We start from the raw sequence: 20,960 nt of genomic DNA, 5'->3' as shown, positions 1-20,960 counted from the left end.
TTTTGCAATCTCTAGAACTTCACTCGGATATCCCCTGTTCAAAAATCTTGTGGCCATTTCTTCCAAAGTAATGTCAATTTTGGTACTGTCTGATGTGATTCTTTTGGCTCTTGTCATCTGTGAATAGGGTAAATGGTCTCACACTTAACTCACAATTGTGATGCTGAAAATTATTTACTGTAGAGAAACTGACAAGTTCTCAATGCTTCTTGTAAAGTGGCCACTAAGGGGTCCTTGAAATGTTTGGCCTTCCTGACTTCAATATTGCCAGGAAGAGAGCTTATACACTCCCCGAGTGCCAGTCCAGCTAAAAGTTGTTTCTCCAAAACCTTTACAAGCCTGGCTTGCACCCTCTCGTGCCATGTTGGGCATTCTTACGCGGACACTTAAACATTTTCTATGCTAATGCAGTTACCTCAACCCTCTGGAAGCCTTATAGACCGCTTTTAACTCTATGGCAGGTCCACAAAAAGCCTGGATTTTCTGTGGCACCTTTTAAAAAGCATATTCTTTTGCAGCTGAGGAATCTGGTTTGGCGACATAGTAATCCACTAAAGGCGCGTGGGACTGTTTCCCCTAGTCCTGCAGGTAAAACCGTGGTGGCAGCTGTGTCAGACTTATCAGCTGCACAGCGGCATTCCAGGTGAAGTGTACAGAGGAATGAAAGGAGTCAGCAGCCCACCTTCTTCTGCTTCCTTGGTTGGGCCAATGACTGGTGCCATTTCCACTCTTTCAAAAATCCCTGCTCTTTCTGACAAGCTTTAAACCTATTGTAGAAACCGGATTCAGTGGGTGATGGTAACCCAGAGTCTTCCCTGACTTTATAAAGGCATCTGGATATCTTGGAAGTGGAATGAGTCATTGCCGAGGCGGAGAGACTGAGCAGGGAGAGAGTGTTTCCATTGATACTGTCCTTCTGGAACTGAGTAATGAATGCAGGAAACCGTGCTTCTACATTTTGTTTCTTCCAAAAGCGATGGCACTTACTTCAAATCTGTTAGGATATTTAGACCTGTCAATGATAGCAGGCAGTGGCAGATAGGTGAAGATGGGCCTAGAGATAAGGATGGGCCTGAGAACCGCAAATGTCGCAGTTCTGAGGACTGACTATGGAATTGGTGGGTGAGGAGAGCTGACATTAGGTAGCCTAGATACCCCTCATGCCAGCAGTGCTGAGAGCTAGAAGTATCAGGACATTGAGCCTTGGCGGTGCTAATGGGGCACCAATTTTGGGTGAGTATGGTGAACAGGTGTCAACCCTGGTCTTGGTTCTGATGGAGATGCCATACCTTACCGGTATTTATTTATGCGTTTTTATATAGCGCTGACTTTACCCGAAGGTGTCGGAGCGCTTCACAATAGGAACAGAACTGATAAATGAGAACAGTACAAGTGCACCGGTACCACTGGGGCCAGGCCTTCTCTTCAATAACAGGCTTGGCACCGGGTGTACCAGTACTGCTCACACCACCATAGACTGCGCCGATTGGCCAAACGTTTTTATTTGCCCGTATATTGTTTATATCCGGAAGGAGGTCGCGTGAAGTGGCTGAGACGCACCCTACCTCTCCTAGGCTGCTTCTGCCGCCTCCACAGCAGTGTCGGATTTGAGGTATGCAGCACAGCCGTCAGGCCTCTTGCAGCATCCCCTGGAGCAGTGCTGCTACTGCCGGGCCTCGGTGCGCCCACTCACAGATGCGCGCTCTGCTGCAGGTCGGATCCCGCCCTCGCCCCCCGGGGGCGCAGCTATTGTCCGCCCCTTCAGGTGATCCTTGCCACGCGCTGCCCCGTCTCCTCCGCGGGCGGGATTGATGGCTTTTCTCGGCCCCCGCGCACAGCAGCTGGCCACGGAGAGCAGATTCCATGGCGGGGGAGCAGCGGCTCGTATTTCTGAGACGATAGGCGAGCAGACCCGTAATGCGTTTAACTGATCTAAGCTCAGACTTGCAGATTCCCGGGCGCCCCCTCCCACGGATGAGCACTTCAACAGAGCAAAGCTGAGCTTTGAAGCCAGGACACTGGGCAGTAGAGGTGCAGGCCTCTCGCCTGGGACGCATGGGCGCTGCTGGGCCTCTAAGCTGGCAGATAGCGTTGTAAAACGCTATGAAGCATGGCCTCTCAGCTGGGAGGCAGAGGATCTATAAATGATGCTAGGCCTCTTATCTTGGAGGTAGACCTGCAATAGGGAATGAAGTGGGGGCACCACAGTGGAGTATGATTGGCATCCCAGCGGGGAGGTACAGTACTATAGAGCACACAGTATTCACATATGTGGTGTGAGGCAGGGGTTGAATGTGAAATGTTATGAGGCCTTTCAGATTTGAGGCAAAGGTACAATAGGGAATAAAGCCTAGATCTTGAAGGTGATACTGGTGGGCTTGGGGTATTGGCCTGCATCTTGGCCTTTGGTTAATTTCCTGCACATTCTACATAGTGCATTACAGCACTGGTTGGCTATAGTTAAGTGGGTCCCTAGTCACAAAGGTAGACTAAAATCTATGTGCACTCCCCACAGAGCATTTCACTTATAAAGCTCAACTTTGTTTACCCCACGACCGTCATCATGCTAATTCCTGGACTGTTTGGAGTCCTTTTGTTTCATAACTCAACATCCGGTGGCAGGACATTCACTGTGCTAGGCGCAAGATTTTGGAAGCTGCACCCACGTGGCATATTTAGAGCTCTTATTTACTTAAGTTTTGAAACCAGAGTGTGGGAGAAGGTTGAGGCTTTTCTCAGAAAAACTTTTCATAAAAAGGAAGAAAAGAGTGGAGGGAAGTTTTCGATTTTCACCCTTGAACACTCAAACAAGGAGGGTCATTGTGAGAGTAAAACAAATCCGAGCCCATATTTTCAAAAGCATACATTTTATAGGCGTATTTTTTCAACTGGCTGGGGTAAACTCCTCGGAGTATTGCTTAAAGTGTGATAAGTGTGCATTTTTTAATCACTTGATACATTTTAGAGAAACAGCACAGCAGATCTACCTCCATAGCTCTGCTAAAGTAGTTGCACGGTCACCAAGTGGTATTTTTGTGCCACGTAAATGGGCAACACCATACACCCCTGAACCTATGGCGACTTGTTAGGAAGGTGAGTCATTACGGAGTGATCTCGAACCCCTGAGTCATACCAGGGCCCCTACAAACTGCAGCTGCAACCCCGTGACATCCAGCAGGCAACTGACCCGCACCCCCTCCAGCACCTTGAGACCCACACGGGTGAGTAGTTGCGCTTTACCTACCCTGATTGATTGACTGATTGAAAGCTCTTCCAGATTTAACATGATGAACACTGAAGTGCAGCCTCCTGTGAGGCGCTAGTGACATACGCTTGTGATCATCGCTGCTTTGTTAGGGGCCATTGCAGGCTTCAAAAGGATATCGGGATGGAACTGAATCAAAATGGATTCCACAGAAACACAATAGAGGTAGTGGTACCTGTAGTTCACGTCCACCCATTGATGATGGGATAAGACCGTAGTTTATTATTTTATTTATTTTTGTAGGTCTTTGTTGCAACATTCCGTCCATCATCTTGTGTGTTTTGCTATTCACCCTATGTGTGAAGGGTATGCCCAGACGTGGGTCCCTTACTCACTGCGCCACTACGTTACAGCGCAGTGCTTTACTGAGAGCATTCATGTTGGTGCTCTGGGGTAATCTAAACAGCACCCTTTGGTGTGAGTGGTCCGGTTGCTGCAGCCTGGATTTGAAGGTGGTGTAATTACAGGTTATAAAAGGCGCATAGAACACTTAATGGATTCTATAGAAGACAACCAAAATCAATAAAAATGAGACTGTCCTCCCACGTGTGTAACAGGAGTGGTTTCCCAGTGGACAATTTAAAGGCCTGCTGTTCTCTTGACTTACATAATCAGTGCACCATCCCGATGTGAGAAAGCACCCTTACCACCAATGAAGGGGTACTCTTCAGAGGTTCTCCATGGGTTGTTATGTTATAGTCACTTATAGAGCACACGTTCACCAGACGGTTTCATGGCGCTAAGGGCGGAGAGGAGAGAAGAGCAACAGGAAACTAGATTAGGTCACCATATGCTTGAGTAAACAGCTGTGTCTTAAGCAGTTTTCTGAACCGGGCATAGGAGGTCACCGACCTCAACTCCACAGGAAGGGAGTTTCAAAACTGTGGGACCAAGAAGGTGAATCTAGAGCAGCCATGCTGCTTGCGTTTGAAAGAGGGCGTCACTAACAGGTTTAAGTGGGAAGATCGCAGGTCTCGAGAGGGGATATAGCGTTGGATTCTGGAAGAGATGAAGGTTGAACTATTGCCGTAAAGGGTTTTGAAGATAGTGCATCCCAGCTTAAAAGCACTCCTCTTGGCCACGGGAAGCCAGTGTAGATTCTTCATGAGCGGTCTGATATATTGCCACTTCGGTAGGTGAAAGATAAGTCTGGCAGCTTGGTTTTAAACCAACTGAAGGAGTCTCAGTTGGTAAGCTGGATGCCAACATGCAACAAATTGGCATAGTCCAATCCGGAGATAACCAAAGCTAAGATAACAAGGGTCAGACCTTTCCTGGACAAGAATCTACCGATCTTTCTTATTCTAAGCAGTTGAAAGGAACTAGCGGAAAACACTGAGCCAATCTGGGAGTTCAGTGACCGGTCATTAGCGATCACTATGCCCAAACTTTTGGTGGAGCTGGCTGGCACAGGGGAGTTACCCAAAGAGGATGGCCAAAAGTTGGAGTGACACGGGTTGGAAGGTCCACCTGTAAGAATCAGCTCAGTTTTGTCTAGGTTCAACTTGAGTAGGTTGTCGTTCATCCAATCACTTATAAAGATCATGGTGCCTTGAAAGTTGGATACTGAAGATGGTGATGAATTGATGTCGAACACCACCTGAAGATCATCAGCATAGTTGTACGTTCCAATCTTGCTTTCTCTCAGAGAGTGGATTAGGGGACAGAGGTACAAATTGAAAAGGAGGGGGACAGAGAAGAGCCCTGGGGAGCCCCACAAGTCAATTCCCTTTTTCTGGAGGAGAAGTTGCCGAGCCCCACCACTTGAAACCGGTTGCTAAGAAAAGAAGAGAGCAACTTCAATGCCAGACCCTGGATCGGTACAAAAGGGGGTGGTGATGGACGGAGCATCTGAACCAATCACACACTCACACCCAGTCAACAGATCTGGGTTTAATCCATCACCGTTCTTTAGCCCACTCTGCCACCCCAGTTCAGACATGGCCATATGCAAATCAGTCTGACCCTGTGCCTCATGGGAACAGTTCAGCCCGAACTGCCAAGCCATTCCTTCCCTGGACCGGAAACAAGCTTCCGTGGACCAGTTTCTGGCATTTCAGCCGTCTGCCACTTGCTTGAATCCAGTGGCAAAGTGAGCAAGGGACTCACGTCTGAGCATACCCTGCCAACTTATGGCGAACAAATTGGTACAAAAGGGGGTGGTGATGGACGGAGCATTTGAACCAATCAAACACTCACACCCAGTCAACAGATCTGGGTTTAATCCATCACCGTTCTTTTGCCCACTCTGCCACCCCAGTTCAGACATGGCCATATGCAAATCAGTCTGACCCTGTGCCTCATGGGAACAGTTCAGCCCGAACTGCCAAGCCATTCCTTCCCTGGACCGGAAACAAGCTTCCGTGGACCAGTTTCTGGCATTTCAGCCGTCTGCCACTTGCTTGAATCCAGTGGCAAAGTGAGCAAGGGACTCACGTCTGAGCATACCCTGCCAACTTATGGCGAACAAATTGGTACAAAAGGGGGTGGTGATGGACGGAGCATTTGAACCAATCAAACACTCACACCCAGTCAACAGATCTGGGTTTAATCCATCACCGTTCTTTTGCCCACTCTGCCACCCCAGTTCAGACATGGCCATATGCAAATCAGTCTGACCCTGTGCCTCATGGGAACAGTCCAGCCCGAACTGCCAAGCCTTCCCTGGACCGTAAACAAGCTTCCGAGGAAAGATTTCTGGCATTTCAGCCGTCTTCAGCCCGGCTTGCTTGAATCCAGTGGCAAAGTGAGCAAGGGAAATAAGATCCTGACGACCTACGTAGAAGGACACTGAAGAGCTGCGAAAGCAGACTGAAGAATAGCAACTGCCGGCCTGTATGCTGTTCCCCATCGAATTTCACCATAGTTGACTCGTTCTGCAAGCTGCTGTGCTGCCAAAGCCTGGGAGGACTGCCTGTCTTCAATAAAGATTCGAGGAACTCTCGTGGAGTATCATAGCTGCAGGCACCCCAAGAAGCACAGTGAGGACTTGAGACACGATAAAACCGCACACCACCAAACACCACTGCACCACCCCCCCCAGCCTGAGTCTAAGTGGGCCAACTGTGTCAGCGTGGTCCCCAAGCCCTAAAGAGAGTCCACATTGGTGTCACCACTCGTGAACTTTCCAAATCCGCCTGCAGTCTCTGTGTGCAGGCCCGCTTTAACCACAAGTGCTCCCAGACGAAAAAACCAGACACCTCAAAGACCCTCTGCACCAGGCTGCCCTGGCCAGAGGAGAAGAGGACCATCGATGTCCCCACATCCCCTAGCACTGCAAGACTTGAACCCACTGGTTGGTTCAGCCCGCATCCCCTAGCACCGCAAGACATAAACCCACTGGTTGGTTCAGCCCGACTGGCCTCCCAATCAAACCTACATCCTCTTTTACCACAGACCAATCTCAATTAACTAACAGTGGGCATTTGACACTGTTTAGCTCCTCTGCACCTGGCCACCCTCGTGCCACTGGAGGTGACCTGTTGGTGCTGCCTCTGACCTTGCCTCATACTCGCCTTACATCCTGGAGATCCGGAGATTGGTTGTGTAAGTCGCTGTACTGTCCCTTAATGGCATACTTTTTTTCCTCCCATAGGATAACGCTGCATCTTCTGAAAAATACACTGTTGAAAGGCAAAAGTGTTTCTCGTGCAAAATATACTTACCTGATTGGATTGATTCTGATGCCTAAACATATATAAAGATACGTGTTGTTTTTATAAATTGGTGTGGATCTCATTATTGAGCCGTGTGCATCATTTATTGACTATTGTGTGTATTTGCCGATGTCTATCACTCTACTCTGATAAGCCTAAGGCTGCTCAATCACACTACCCAGTAGAAGAGCACCTTGATATTGCTAGAGCAAGTTTGTCCACTCATATGGGAATTCCCAGGAGCTTTGCTTCATAGACCTAATCTTGGTATATTCTATAAAGAGCCGGCTTCCTACAATGTGTCTGAGGAAAAATGCACTGCTGCGAAGAAAGCTTGCCCTGCTATTGCCAATTCTGCCAATACCCGCTTTGTGTGTACATAAGAGTGAAGCAGTCTCAGTTATATACTGCACAGCATATTCACTGTGTGCATTTTAGGAGAAACTTGCATTGGTGCTGCCCTTCCTTACTGAACTTGTGCTGTGTCGAAGGAAAACAAACATTGTAGTATTTCTAAAGCGCGTATACCCAGAAGGCTTCTAAGTGCTGAGTTGAATGAGACTGGGTGAGGGCCCAGAGCAGAGAGAGCTGCAGTTGCCATATCGGGTTTGTTATAACAGTTCGCTTTCTTAGTGCTCTTCTGCTGCTTCCCCTCAGCACACATGGTGAACCGCCGTGAGAATACACCAGGAAAATCGCAGGCATGATTTTAGTGCTCGTCACTGTAACGGTCGTCACTGGTTTGAAGAGGGAGTCCGCCCGTTTTATGTATAGCGCATTCCGCACACACTTGTTGGTCCTCTGGTTGGATTAAGCAGGAACCCGGCGAGCAATGCAGACCGAAGAAGCTTACCGTCTGCCTGACCCGTTCTCCCGGAGAACCGTCCATGGAAGGGACCCGTCACTTGTGCCGCTGGGCTGAGACTGCCAGTTCACAAAGACCGTTGACAAGAGAAACAAATCCTCCAGCCGACGTCACACGATGACCGATGAAACCGTCACGTCATGGTGAGCTCATCACGCCGACGCTGGCGTCAGGGAAGACAGGGCTCCAGCCCTACGCTACGCCAAGAGACGTTTTAAAACGTGTGGGCGGTTGCCCAGGGCCCCCGCAGTACAAAGGGGCCCTGCGGGAAAGAGGTATCTCTGTCGATTTTATCCACCAATCCCATTTTCCTCTCTAAACCTCTCTCTCCCTTTCTACCTTTTGTCTGACTTTTGTCTACTTTCTGCCCTGTCTCATATTAGTGATTTTGAGGTCCTGAGCAACATATATTTAAACTTGTTATGACCGTGTCAAAGTTTAACATATCGTTTAGTAGTTCAGCATTATTTGGGCTTGAGTTAGCAAGAAATGGGTAGTAAAATTCAAATTTGTTTCCGACAGAGCCCCCTAATATGTCTTGCCTGAGACCTCAAAAATCCTTAAGATGACCCTGGCTGTGATGATATAAGGTGCACACGTATACTGTCATTCTGTAAAAATAGACTCTTTGCTGTTTTGTAGACATGGGCCTGTGCTGTTCCTTAAGCATGGCCCTTTTGTATATAGACGGGCCCTTTGTTATTCAGTGGAGGTGTGTCCTCTGTTAAACCTCGCAGATTGCCCTGTTTGTTGTGTTGTATAGATAGATGGACCATGTGTTTTCCTTACACATTGACATAGTGCTATTCTGTAGACGTGCCCGGTGCTGTTCATTATAGATTGGCCTTTAACAGGTGGCGAGTTCGTGGAGGCTTAGCACGACTTTGCAAACAGGTACGTTTTAAGGCCTTTCTAAAGGGCAAAAGGTTGTTAATTTCTCGAAGGGCCAAGGGGAGGGAGTTCCAGAACCTAGCCGCAGTAAAAGAGAAGGATCGGCCACCCCAGCGAGCTTTGTTAATTTTTGTGGTGGTTACCAGCTGCAGAGAGCTGGAGCGTAGAACTCTGGACGGTAGATAAGGTGTGGCTATAGAGTGTAGAATTGCTGGGCCAGTGCGGTGAAAAGCTTTGTGCACAATGCACATGGCCTTAAACTGTATTCTTGCCGCAACTGGGAGCCAATGAAGCTCTTTAAGAGCCTTCTTGGCTGATTGCCAACGAGGAATGTTGTACAGTAAGCGGGTAGCACAGTTTTGTGTGACCTGAAGCCTGTGTGTCACTGCTGCTGAGGCTCCCATGTAAAGGGCATTCTCATAATCCAGGCGAGAAAGGACCAGGGCTTGAACCATGGTCCTCCTGGCCTGGAAAGGGAGAAGGGGAAGCACCCTACGAAGCAATTTCAACAACCCAATGCACGTGGAGGCAGTTTTTGTAGCTTGGGCTGAAAAATCAAGCGCCTTGTCCAGCCAGACTCCCAGGCTCTTAATCTGGGGTTTGGGGGGGGAGGCGGACCGAGGGCTGGGGGCCAGATGGAAGTTAGGGCGGATGGAGGGGAGTTGCCCAACAGCATGATGTCTGTTTTCTCTCCATTTAGTTTGAGGTGAGAGGAATGCATCCATCTGGCAACAGCCTCTAGACAAGGGCCCAAGGTGGAGGATGATCCTGCGGAGTGGTCAAGAGAGACCACCAGTTGGGTATCATCTGCGTAGGTGACGATACGCACCCCAAAGGGAAGAACAATCCTCTCTAGAGGCTCCATATAGGCGTTAAAAAGGGTAGGGCTCAGGGAAGAGCCCTGGGGCACTCCACAGCTAAGAGGGTGTTTAGGGGAAACTGACTCATCCTCAAACACCTGGAAGAATCTATTATCCAGGAAGGAGGTAAGCCATTCCAGGGCCGCGCCCGACACGCCCAAACCACTCAGTCGGTGTAATAGAGTGGAGTGGTTGACCGTGTCGAACGCGGCGCTGAGATCGAGTAGGATGATGGCAGCCTTACCTCCCTGGTCCAACACGGCTTTAGCTTCCTCTGTTACCGCCAGGAGAGCAGTTTCGGTTCCGTGCAGAGGACGGAACCCTGTCTGGGAGGCACGGAGAAGGCCGTTCGATTCGAAGTAGTCGACTAAGATGTTGTTGACGTGCCTCTCAAGTAACTTGCTCATCCATGGAAGCAACGAGATGGGTCGAAAGTTGGCTAGGTTGTTCTGGTCTAAAGAGGGCTTTTTCAGCAAAGCTTTGACCATCGCACACTTCCAGGAGGGCGGGACAGTGTTAGAGGTGATGGACGCATTAAGGACGTCCAGGATGACCGGACGGATAACGTCCAAAACCTTAATGAGGGCCTGGGGGGGTGCATGGTCATTGGGGGATCCCGAGGTGATCTTAGGGATCAACCTATTTAGTGAGGTAGGGTCCAGAAGTGGAAATTTTTCAAGTGTACAGGGGGTGGGGAAGTCGGGGACCAGTGGAGAAATGGGATCAATGTTACCATCTCCAGGAGTGAATGAAGAATAGATAATCTGAATTTTCTGGGAGAAGAAAGTTGCAAGGTTGTTGCACCGAGTTTGCACGCCATCGGATGAAGGACGCTCTCGAGGGGGGGAGATTAAGGATTTAGCAATTTTAAAAATTTCCCTGGGCGCATTGGCAGCCATGTTGATTTTTCCCTCATAGAAGCGAGATTGTGTAGTATTGATTTCCTTTTTATAAAGTCTTATGGCGGCTCTGTATTCGGCCCTCTTTTGTTGAGAACGGTCCTGCCTCCAGGCTCGCTCCAGTTTGCGACAGGTTTGCTTCATGGTTCTGAGAGAGGGTGTGTACCAGGGAGCGACTTTAGCTCTTATTGTCGATTTTAGGGGAATGAGGGGAAGGACTTGGTCAAGGGTGCTGGAAATCCAGTTATTGAAGTTGGTCGTGGCTACAGTGGGGTTAGTGGATCGCTGGGGGAGGTTATTAATGAGAGCACGTTCCCATTCAGGAAGTGGAAGAGAGGGCCATTTCCTTCCCATATGTTTTTTGGGAGTGTGAGAAGTGGGGGAGGGATTTATGGACCACGTGAAAGGTATTAGGAAGTGGTCTGTCCACGGGAGTGGAATGGGGGTTTCAGCTTTTAGGTTATCTATATTACTGTAGATATGATCCAGAAGGTGACCCCTGTTGTGTGTGGCAAGGAAACCCTTTTGGCAGAGATCCAAGGCGAGAAAATTGGTCCTAAGGTTGGTGGCTGAGATGTCGCATGGGTCGTCAAGATGAAGATTGAGATCGCCCAGCAGTGTGAAGTTTGCTGAGGAAAACAGGGCGCTAGCAACAGTATCCGTCAAGTCAGAAATAAAGTTGTTTGGTGCACCAGGAGGGCGATAGGCCAGCATACCAGAGAATGAGATGGTAGGCGTGAATTCTAAGGTAAACAGAAAGCTCTCTCGCGTCGATGCAGAGGAGGGGATGATGCGGCATTTATGGATGTCTCTATAAATGATGGCAAGTCCACCGCCTCTACCAATCTGGCGATCCAGGCGTTTCAAGATGTAGCCTTGGGGAATAGCCCTCACTATAGCTGGATCGTTTTCCAGCTGCAGCCACGTTTCTGTCAAAAATAGGGCGTCGGAATTGAGCTCCTCTATCAACATGGAGAGCTCTATGTGGTGCTTAGGTAACGACCGACAGTTCAGGAGAAACATTCTCCATTTGTGTGTGGGTTGTGTTTTATATGTGAGTGGGAGAAGTAGGCTCCAGTCACAAGAAGTGCAATGTGACCCGAGCTTGGACGGGAGAAAAGAGTGGAGACACTGCGAGTTGACAGAGGGACGTAGCAAGTGCAGAGTCTGAGAACTATAGGAGAGACAATGTCCTACCATGATGATAGGCCCAATGTGATAGGGGAAGCTGGGAGCGTCTGGACGCGGACTGGCGCAGACTGGCTTCTCTTAGGCGCCTCTTCGGCACATCAATGGCGCTACCGCTGCGCGTCACCGCTGCGCTACAGGCCAAGGGTTTAGTAGATTGGGAGGGTTGGAGCACTAGACCGACACCCTGTAAAAATGGCCGCCCGTCGTGGCCCTACCAGGAAGTGCCAGCGCTGTTTTCTCCCTCCACATCAATCAGCAATAAGCTGCGGTGGACCGGGGAGTCAGCGCGTCTACTAGATAAGTGCAAGCTACCGTTATTAGATCAACGTGCTTCAAAAGTGCAAATGCCAGCAGTAATTAAAAACTACGTGTTTGACAAATACGAGTGCACAACAACAGATTTTTAAAATGGGTACATCTGTAACCTGTTGTCCATCTCTACTATAGCGGCCAGTGTTCTGAACAGTCCCCCTTTTATTCATACGGCTCTATATTATATAATTTTAAACTTTCCAGAATCGTGCACTGTCTTTTGTACAGGTGCAGTTTTTAATTCAAGGTGCAGTTTTTAATTCAAGGATCCCTTGTTGTTGCACGTTATCTCATTAATGTCTGCTCTTTCATATTACACATATTTGCTCCTATTTGCTCTGAGCGTGTTATTGTGTTTAGATCCGCTTTATCTGTAACAGCACGGATGTTCTCCTTTATTCTTTATTGATGCACACAACTTTTTGATGCATAGGTGACTTATTTTACTCCACAGATGTTCTTAGATAGAGGTTCTTTTCTATCCTGGATGCGCCCTGGTGGTCTGTACAGCTGTGCCCTGTATTATTCTTACCAAATTAACCTTTGTTATTCTGTACAGCTGCGGCTTGCTATGCCATGCCAAGGTTCCAGTGTAAACCCGTACAGATCCGTCTGGTTTTGTCCTGTATAGATGCTCACTGTGGTTCTGTTCAAATATGGCTGTGTTCGACTCTGTAGATGTGCCCTCCATGATTGCATACAGATGTGCTCGAGTTCCCCATATAGATGTGCACTGTAATTCTGTACAGATGTGCCTGTGCTGTAGATGTTCTAATTCCATACAGATATTTTCTGTATTCTTCGTATATTCTATAGAGATATCCTATCCGATTATGTAGATATTATCTTACATGCGTCCGTTTTAATCCATAGGAATGTTCCTGACGCTGCTGGTTTGCCCAGAAGCACATTGAACCGTATGGAGCGCTAAACGTTTAAGGGTTTCTAGGGCAGTTGCCTTGAAGGGTGAAATAAGTGAGGTAAATTCATGCAATGAAACCTTTTATTATTAGATGATAGCTTTCACCAGTAAAAAAAATTCAGTACTAAACCATTGAACAAGTCCGTTCCATTTTTAGTAGTCTGCTGCAGACATTGTTCCTCTTGGAAATGTTCCACTTTAGTTTTCTAAATCGTGTATAGTTATAACTAAGGCTGTGCGAATTTACGACTTGTAATGGCAGTCAACTCTTTTTGAAGTTCGCTAAGGGCAAACGTGATTATGTTTCAAAGAAGCATAGATTTTAGCGTGAGTGGAAGTAAGTTTTGGACGGATACAACTCATCCAGTCCGAACAATGTGGGGTGGAAAGGTTTGTGGGTTGAACAAACGCATGAATGGGGGGTAAAACCACTGAATCAGGAGCACACAACTGTGATAGACCACAAAGCCATCCTATCATGATCCAGAGGCTGACCCATGCCTATTCAAGTACTTATAAATCAGTAGATCTCCCTACAAGCACCTAAAGCGGTCTGTAGTCCAAACCTACAAAATGGGGGACTAGTACTGCAGCAGAAATGTATGACTGATGTGTAGGACGAGTAGTGGCAGTCCCTTACTGCAGTTGGTAGCACTGCACGTCATCTTCGTTCCATGCTGTTAGAAGACTTAGGGCAGAACGCAGGAGGTGGACAAGATGATCTGGGGAGTGGCAGACATTTTAATTACCCGCTGTTACTCTGGTGACCGCGGATAAACTAGATACGCTGCAACCTAATGCGTGGTCCTTGCGTGGCAGAATACAGGATTTGGTGCAGTTGACTGCATCTAATCAAGTGAATTTAGTATATATTTTTTTAGCAACATTTTCTAAATTGACCTGAATAGGCAGGTGTAATTTAAAAATTCGCCCACCCCCTCCATTATTAATGTTGTGAAAGGTGGTTGGCTCGTCACTGAGAAATGTGTAACAAGACCGATAGCTCTGCTGTCTAAGGCCTTATGGAGCGCTGTGCCTGGCTCAGCCTTACAATCACTGCTGCTCTTTCCAGCTTCGTGAATGGCACAAACCTTCCGGCTGGGAATATGGCTGTCCTTCATGCCTTCACCTAGGCCATATGGGGTGACTTGCTTTTAGCAACCGGAAGATGCATTATGGTAGACAAGTATAAGCTGCAAAAATGGTGCACCAAGAGACAATGTAGTTTACGGTTTGCACTATGTGAATAGAAACATTAGCAGTCTAGAACCATCTGGGAGGAAAGAAAGGGGTTTGTGATCGTTTGCATTACTCTACGACGCATTCGAACATAGTGCTCTGTTTTCAGTACTCTCCACACGGCATTGAAGTCCTCCCCACACATTACACCTGACTGAAAGCTTCCCAGCCCTACTGACAGTTTAGAGGGGCTGCACTGTTTGGGTATTTGATGTGTCTACTGGCAGACTTGTCAGTAGGGCTGCAGAAGATGTAATCCCTTATGAGGTAAGCCTTGCACGCTATCCTTGACGAGGCACTGACATTTTTTGAGAACTACCTTCTCCATATATTTTTCCATTACACAGCAGGTGTGGCTGAGGCAGCATGAACACGAGGCATGTGACTGTCACTGACCCAACCCAGCAGTGATCTCAGAGGCAGTGGGCAGTTACCGGTAGACTAGATCTTTCGCAGATGAGGAAGTAAAACGTTGATTTCTTTGAAACGTTGCTCAATGGGTGGGGCACTTGTAGCGAATACTTGTATGCAATCTGCATTCAGCACCCTTGAATGTCTGCAGACGAGCTCAAGGGGTGAATGTGCCTGATGCAGAGAACTGTGTGCAGTCTTCAAATCGCAGGGTTCAGTCCCCATGAGACAACTCGCCCGATCAGGTTCGAGGGGTTGAAAAAGGAACATCCCAGACATGAGTAACAATAGCTTTATCAGCTCCTTTAGTCTTTTTTAGTAAGTGTCTGTAAAGTTAACTTCTCTATTGGCGATTGTCACCTAAAATCTCATTGCAAGTAAAACTATATGACATAATAATTAAAAGCCTGAACTGCTCCATACGTAACAAATACCCTATAAGGATAAGCAGTCCGCAGTAGACTTAGAAAACCTGGGGGTCTAATTTCAGCTTCTCTACCTGTCCAAGTTGTGTGATCGTGGGCATTTCACTTTAGCTCTCTGTGTCTTTGGTCGCAGGTGAACCAGATCAGGAGCACTTACAGACACGCTTAATGATCGTGTTACATGTTATAGAACACTAAACACCAAGACACTTACAAATTGATTGGGAAAAAAACATATTTAATCAAATTCTCCTTTATATAGAGCCAAAAACTCAAAAGTTGTCTAGGTGCTGTGTTGGTCAGGAGAGCCAAGAGAGAGGCAGTTCTAGGATTTGCGGGCAGTGGCTGTAAAGGGCTTCCAGTCTTCTCTTTTGTTTTTCTTTTATTTGTCAGTCGGCTAGCCTGCCTGTCAAGTTTATTCTGTATGTTTGTTATCTGTAAGGTGCCGTACGTTGATAGAGCTTGAAAGAGTCTGAACTAGGGAGAAGAGCTGTGACCCAGGGAAGGGTTGGAGCAGCCATTGAAGACATTTGCTTGTCGGTGACGAGTCCTCTTCCAACCAAGGATGTAGATGTGTAGAGAGGGGTATCATCCAAGCTCGGAGACGAGGGACGCCACAGACTCTCTAATATGTGAGCTGTTACAGACCTAGTAAGATGCTTTGTGGGGTTAGAGCGGAACCTCAAGGTTAGCAGCTTTCCTAGACTTGAAGCCAGTGGAGTGCTTTGAGGACCGGAGGCATATTGTGACTGTGGGCTTCACTGTTGAAGAGTCACACTGTAGCATTTTAAAGCATTGGATTATTTGGTGATGCACGGAGCCCATACCTTGGATCGTTGAGTTGCAGTGAACCAGTTTGTTGGTAATGAATGCTTCCATCAAGCATCCTGAGATCTGACTTTGAGATGAGATACTTTGTGTCATGGGGCATTTCAGCATGTAGTTCTTGAAGTAGACAACGCTATGTATGCATCAAAAGAAATTAGGGCTCTTGTGTCGTGCCAAAGCTCAGTTTTTTTCGTCCTAGGAGGTTGTGTAAGTAGGGTGGTAGAGTGACTAAAGCTTTGAGGGAGCCTAAGGTCAGATATTCTCTTTGCCACATTCAAGAGGATCATGTTTGCTTCATCCAGTTCTGATTGTTCTTTGAGTGTGCTTAAAGCTGGTTTTAGAAATTTTCTGGTAGTCCTTTGAGTAGCTGACAGTGTTTGCTTTACTTATGATAACCAGTATTCAAGGCTCTTAAAATGTCAATAGAACTCCAGGGAGAGCTAAAGCTCTGTCGTTTGAAAGTGTTTGCTTTGTTCACGTCTGCCAAGCACTCAAACCGACAAGGTGAAGTACTTACCGTTCATGTATACTTGTTATTAAAAAATTTGGCTTTTGTGGCAGTCAGTTATGTGTGAAAGTAACTCTCCTCAAAGCTTCTACTCCAATTACGTTCTAATTAACGCAGTCAGCCTAAATAAAGAAGGGTCGCTTGAAGGGTTTGGTTGTGAGAGGTCCATGTTGAGTTTCATGCTGTCCGATTTGTCTCTGCTTTTCTCGTCCCCTGGAACATACTTTCTGAAAAAGCCTTGAGAAAGCCATAGGTCAAATAGGGCGAAACACATGTCTGCCTGTTATCAATATAAGCAGGAACCCAGCAAGTACAATGTAAATAATTAAAAAAATACTGAAAGTGAACATGGGACGCTGTTTGTTTGCTTGTTGCTCCTGGCCGGTGCTGTTTGCTTCTAAGGGCTGCCTGAGCCGGGCCGGGCCGGGCTGCCTGAGCCTACGACTTGCGGAACCCGCTCCGCGGGTCCCGCTGCGGAATCATCTCACCTTCACCGTCTGCCCGTGGTCTCCTGCCTGGCTGCTCTGTGGGGGCGTGTGAGGCTTCAGGGCTGCGAGCGCGAACCGGGACTCACCTTCCCAGGAGTCCCGGTCCCGGAGGCTGAGTCACCTGGCCCCGCTCTCCCTGAACGCCCCGCCCCCACCTTTCTACAACCTTAAAGGCATCTGGACCCTTCTCCTCGTGGGACGCTGTTTGTTTGCTTGTTGCTCCTGGCCGGTGCTGTTTGCTTCTAAGGGCTGCCTGAGCCTACGACTTGCGGAACCCGCTCCGCGGGTCCCGCTGCGGAATCATCTCACCTTCACCGTCTGCCCGTGGTCTCCTGCCTGGCTGCTCTGTGGGGGCGTGTGAGGCTTCAGGGCTGCGAGCGCGAACCGGGACTCACCTTCCCAGGAGTCCCGGTCCCGGAGGCTGAGTCACCTGGCCCCGCTCTCCCTGAACGCCCCGCCCCCACCTTTCTACAACCTTAAAGGCATCTGGACCCTTCTCCTCGTGGGACGCTGTTTGTTTGCTTGTTGCTCCTGGCCGGTGCTGTTTGCTTCTAAGGGCTGCCTGAGCCTACGACTTGCGGAACCCGCTCCGCGGGTCCCGCTGCGGAATCATCTCACCTTCACCGTCTGCCCGTGGTCTCCTGCCTGGCTGCTCTGTGGGGGCGTGTGAGGCTTCAGGGCTGCGAGCGCGAACCGGGACTCACCTTCCCAGGAGTCCCGGTCCCGGAGGCTGAGTCACCTGGCCCCGCTCTCCCTGAACGCCCCGCCCCCACCTTTCTACAACCTTAAAGGCATCTGGACCCGTCTCCTCGTGGGACGCTGTTTGTTTGCTTGTTGCTCCTGGCCGGTGCTGTTTGCTTCTAAGGGCTGCCTGAGCCTACGACTTGCGGAACCCGCTCCGCGGGTCCCGCTGCAGAATCATCTCACCTTCACCGTCTGCCCGTGGTCTCCTGCCTGGCTGCTCTGTGGGGGCGTGTGAGGCTTCAGGGCTGCGAGCGCGAACCGGGACTCACCTTCCCAGGAGTCCCGGTCCCGGAGGCTGAGTCACCTGGCCCCGCTCTCCCTGAACGCCCCGCCCCCACCTTTCTACAACACGCCCCATTGGTCTTTGGCCCATAAATATCAGAGAGAGACGCTGCGCGGGAGCGCGCGGGAGCGTCCGGGGCTAAGACCGGGCAAAGAGCGGGCCGTTCTAGGCCGTTAGAGGCCGGAAGAGACCGGACCGGGCCATTCCTCTGACTCCTGGCCTCTTGTGATATCTGCCCTTGCTTTCCCAAGGTTGCTCTTCGTGTCGAATCACCTCCATGGCTTCCAGAGGATCCCGGAGTAAGTCTGCCCAACAGCATGCTAACACTCTAGAAAATTTCTTCCCCAAAGCTAGCGCTGCAGCCAGGAAAAATTCCACAGTGACAGAGACACTGCTAGAGGCGAATACTGAAAATTTGTCTCAGGAAATTCTGGTTTCTCCGTCAAAAGATGCCACTACTCCAATAATTCTCCATAATACTCACCTATCACTCCTGGATAGCATTGATGAGACTATCGAGTCAGTGCTCCAACAACTTAGGACCCCGACAATTCAATCAAGGGACAGTCAGCCCTTGTGTCCTTCCGGGGTAGTGGAAACCACTCCGTATGTGAACTGTGTGGAATCAATTGAGTCATTGGAGGAGGGCCCGGCCCTATTGGCAACAGACTCTGTGGGTCGTGCAAGGTCCCATGCACCGAAAAGAAAAAGGTCAAGAGAGATTACAGGATCAAAAAGGGCTAAAGTGGATACGACTACTCTAACACTGGATGCCAGCACGGACATGTCGGCATCTTTTGATAGTACTGGTTTGGGCTTTGAGTCTGACCAATTAGATTCACCTTTTGTCGCAGCTGAACCAGGGTGCTTAGGGCCATTCATATTTGGAGGGCCCCTACCCAACCCTGCAGATGCTCTAATTAGTTCACTTACGGTCATTTTCAAGAACTTGTTGGAACCGCTATCTGTAAAATTAGACTCTCTAGTCGCTAGACTCACAGTTATAGAAAGTGCGCATATGCGAAACACTTCTGGTGGGGGGTTGGATGCAAGCGCACAGCTGGTTCCTCGAGAACCCGTGGGGAATGGTCATTCTACTGTTGAAACATCCACACAGGCCCAGACGGGGGTACTAAATAGCACTGTAGTTAATCATGCCCCCCCACTCCCTCCTTCACAAACCCGCAGGCCCCCTATCCCCGCACCAAGAAGATCTAAGCCACCAGTAGTACCTGAACCAAGGAGTGTGAGGCGTGACACTAATGCACCTTCTGGTCACATTACCAGTCCTAATACCAGGCGTAGGGTGGTGAATCTGCCTCCGGAGGCTGTGCCCTACACGGCAATAATGGTGGGAGTTCCTGAGCTCACTGGTGGTACCAGAGAGCCACAGGACTCACTCCGTAATAAGGTAAGTAGTTGGCTCAACATTAACAGACCCCTCCCACCCAATATCAAAGGCGATGTCCTAATGGTTAGAAGGATTCCATGGATTGGAGTCACTCCCAAGAATAGGGCTGGGGACTGTGTCATAATTAGCTTTAAAAGCCCACTAGTCGCCCCCTACATCTGCAACTGGCTGGTAAGGCCGGATAAGTCAAATATAGAACTAGTGCCCCTCTCAAATTTTTATCCACATGTGACCAACCTACCCACAGGGAGGGAGCAGGGCTGGACTAGAGTGGGCTTTGCAATTGATGGTTCACGGTACAGACCCAAGCATAACCCAATCCCCGCTCTTGGTAACTTTGTTCACCAGAACAGATTTTCTTGCCTGGACCATGTTGATTGACCACAATGGGGAGTTATACTCAAACACTCTGTAAAATCTCCCAATGTGATCGCAGTTAGAGGGATGGACTTCCTCAACCCTGTAGCTGAGGCAAAGATCCAGGATTTTCCGAATGAGGGGGGGATCTCCGAGGGATGTACCCAAATGCAAGTACAGGAACCACTCTACCCAAGCTCTCTTCCCATATCGCAACAGGAGGAGTGTGTTGTACCATCCATCTCGCAGCCTACCACATCTGGGTTGGGCGCTTCGGCAATGCACACATGCGATACTGTGTCCGCACTAAGCGAAGTCTCCCCACAGCCCCAAGGTTTACCACCAAGTGAAGTTTCCACGCAACCCAGAGGCTCAGGGCTGGTTATTCAGTCATGGAATGTGGCGGGTATTATGAATAAGGTGGGTACTCCGGAGTGGGAGACCCTGGTTGATGGGAGTGACATTCTTCTCCTACAGGAGACGTGGGCAAGGGAACCGCATTATATGAGGGGGTATGATATTTATGAAATCCCGGCAAAATGGAATGGTAGGGGGAGACCTTCGGGCGGGCTGGCAATTTGGGTGGCGAGTCACATTGGGTGTCAGGTGGAAAGTGTGGATACTCTCTCCCAGGACATCCAGTGTGTTCGCTTCAACTGGCCTGGTAAAGGGTCCTGGGCAATTGTAAATGTCTACTCTCGACCAGTTGCTGTGGGCAGTGAATCTACCACCCTAGTCAAACTCTCATCCTTTCTAGGTCAGTTACCAGCGGACTTGAAATTAGTGATGGGAGGCGACTTCAATTGCCATTTTGAACCTCTCGAGGGTCTAATGGATGGACCATTTACAGCTGAGGATGATTTTTGGGGAGTTCCCCCCTCCTCCTCGCCTCACCCTAAAGCATGGTCTCCGCTGGCAATACAACTCACCTCCCTTACTTTGAACTTTGGACTGAGGGCATGCAATGGGCGCACTCCCTCCGATACTCCATCGGTGTGCACATTTAATAGAAAGGGGCACGAGTCCAGGCTGGATTATATATTTATTGATATATCTTTATGGCCTAAAGTGCAAGATTTTAGAGTGGCATTAAGAACAGATAGCGATCACAATTCTCTCCTCTTGGAAATTCAGCACCCAACCGCCGCTGTAGGGCTGGCAACCACTGGTGCTGGAGGTGACCAGGGGGATATACTCCTCACCACAAGTAGACGACGGGTAAAATGGGGGAAGCTGGTCAATAATGAAAATGCCATGAATAAGTTATATGGTATAGCACTCCCCATGCTTCAGGAGGTGGATGCTCTCATTAGTCAACCTAAACTCTCCGACTATAATGAGAGACTTTCCGGCATCCACCAGACTTTGGTCAGGGACCTTGCAGACGTTTTCAACCCGGTGGTGC

At 48.9% G+C, this 20,960-nt stretch overlaps 1 protein-coding gene across 3 annotated transcripts in view; it reads left to right on the top strand.

Annotated features, from left to right (window-relative positions):
- The window catches only part of DENND2A (DENN domain containing 2A), a 333,243-nt gene that overhangs the window by 72,968 nt on the left and 239,315 nt on the right, over positions 1 to 20,960 (top strand). The window contains exons 1-2 of one of the 3 annotated variants that reach the window (XM_078668186.1): positions 8,029 to 8,061; positions 12,813 to 12,919. The exons of 1 other annotated variant lie outside the window; for it this stretch is intronic. The gene's annotated coding sequence lies outside the window, so the exon portion shown is untranslated. Of the gene's footprint in view, positions 1 to 8,027; positions 8,062 to 12,812; positions 12,920 to 20,960 lie in introns of those variants that run through there. One more of the 3 variants, XM_078668188.1, reaches the window with a different exon arrangement.

This window comes from Lissotriton helveticus, chromosome 1_1 (genome assembly GCF_964261635.1).
Source record: "Lissotriton helveticus chromosome 1_1, aLisHel1.1, whole genome shotgun sequence".
NCBI lineage: Eukaryota > Metazoa > Chordata > Amphibia > Caudata > Salamandridae > Lissotriton > Lissotriton helveticus.
This window is presented reverse-complemented; position numbering and strand designations above follow the sequence as displayed.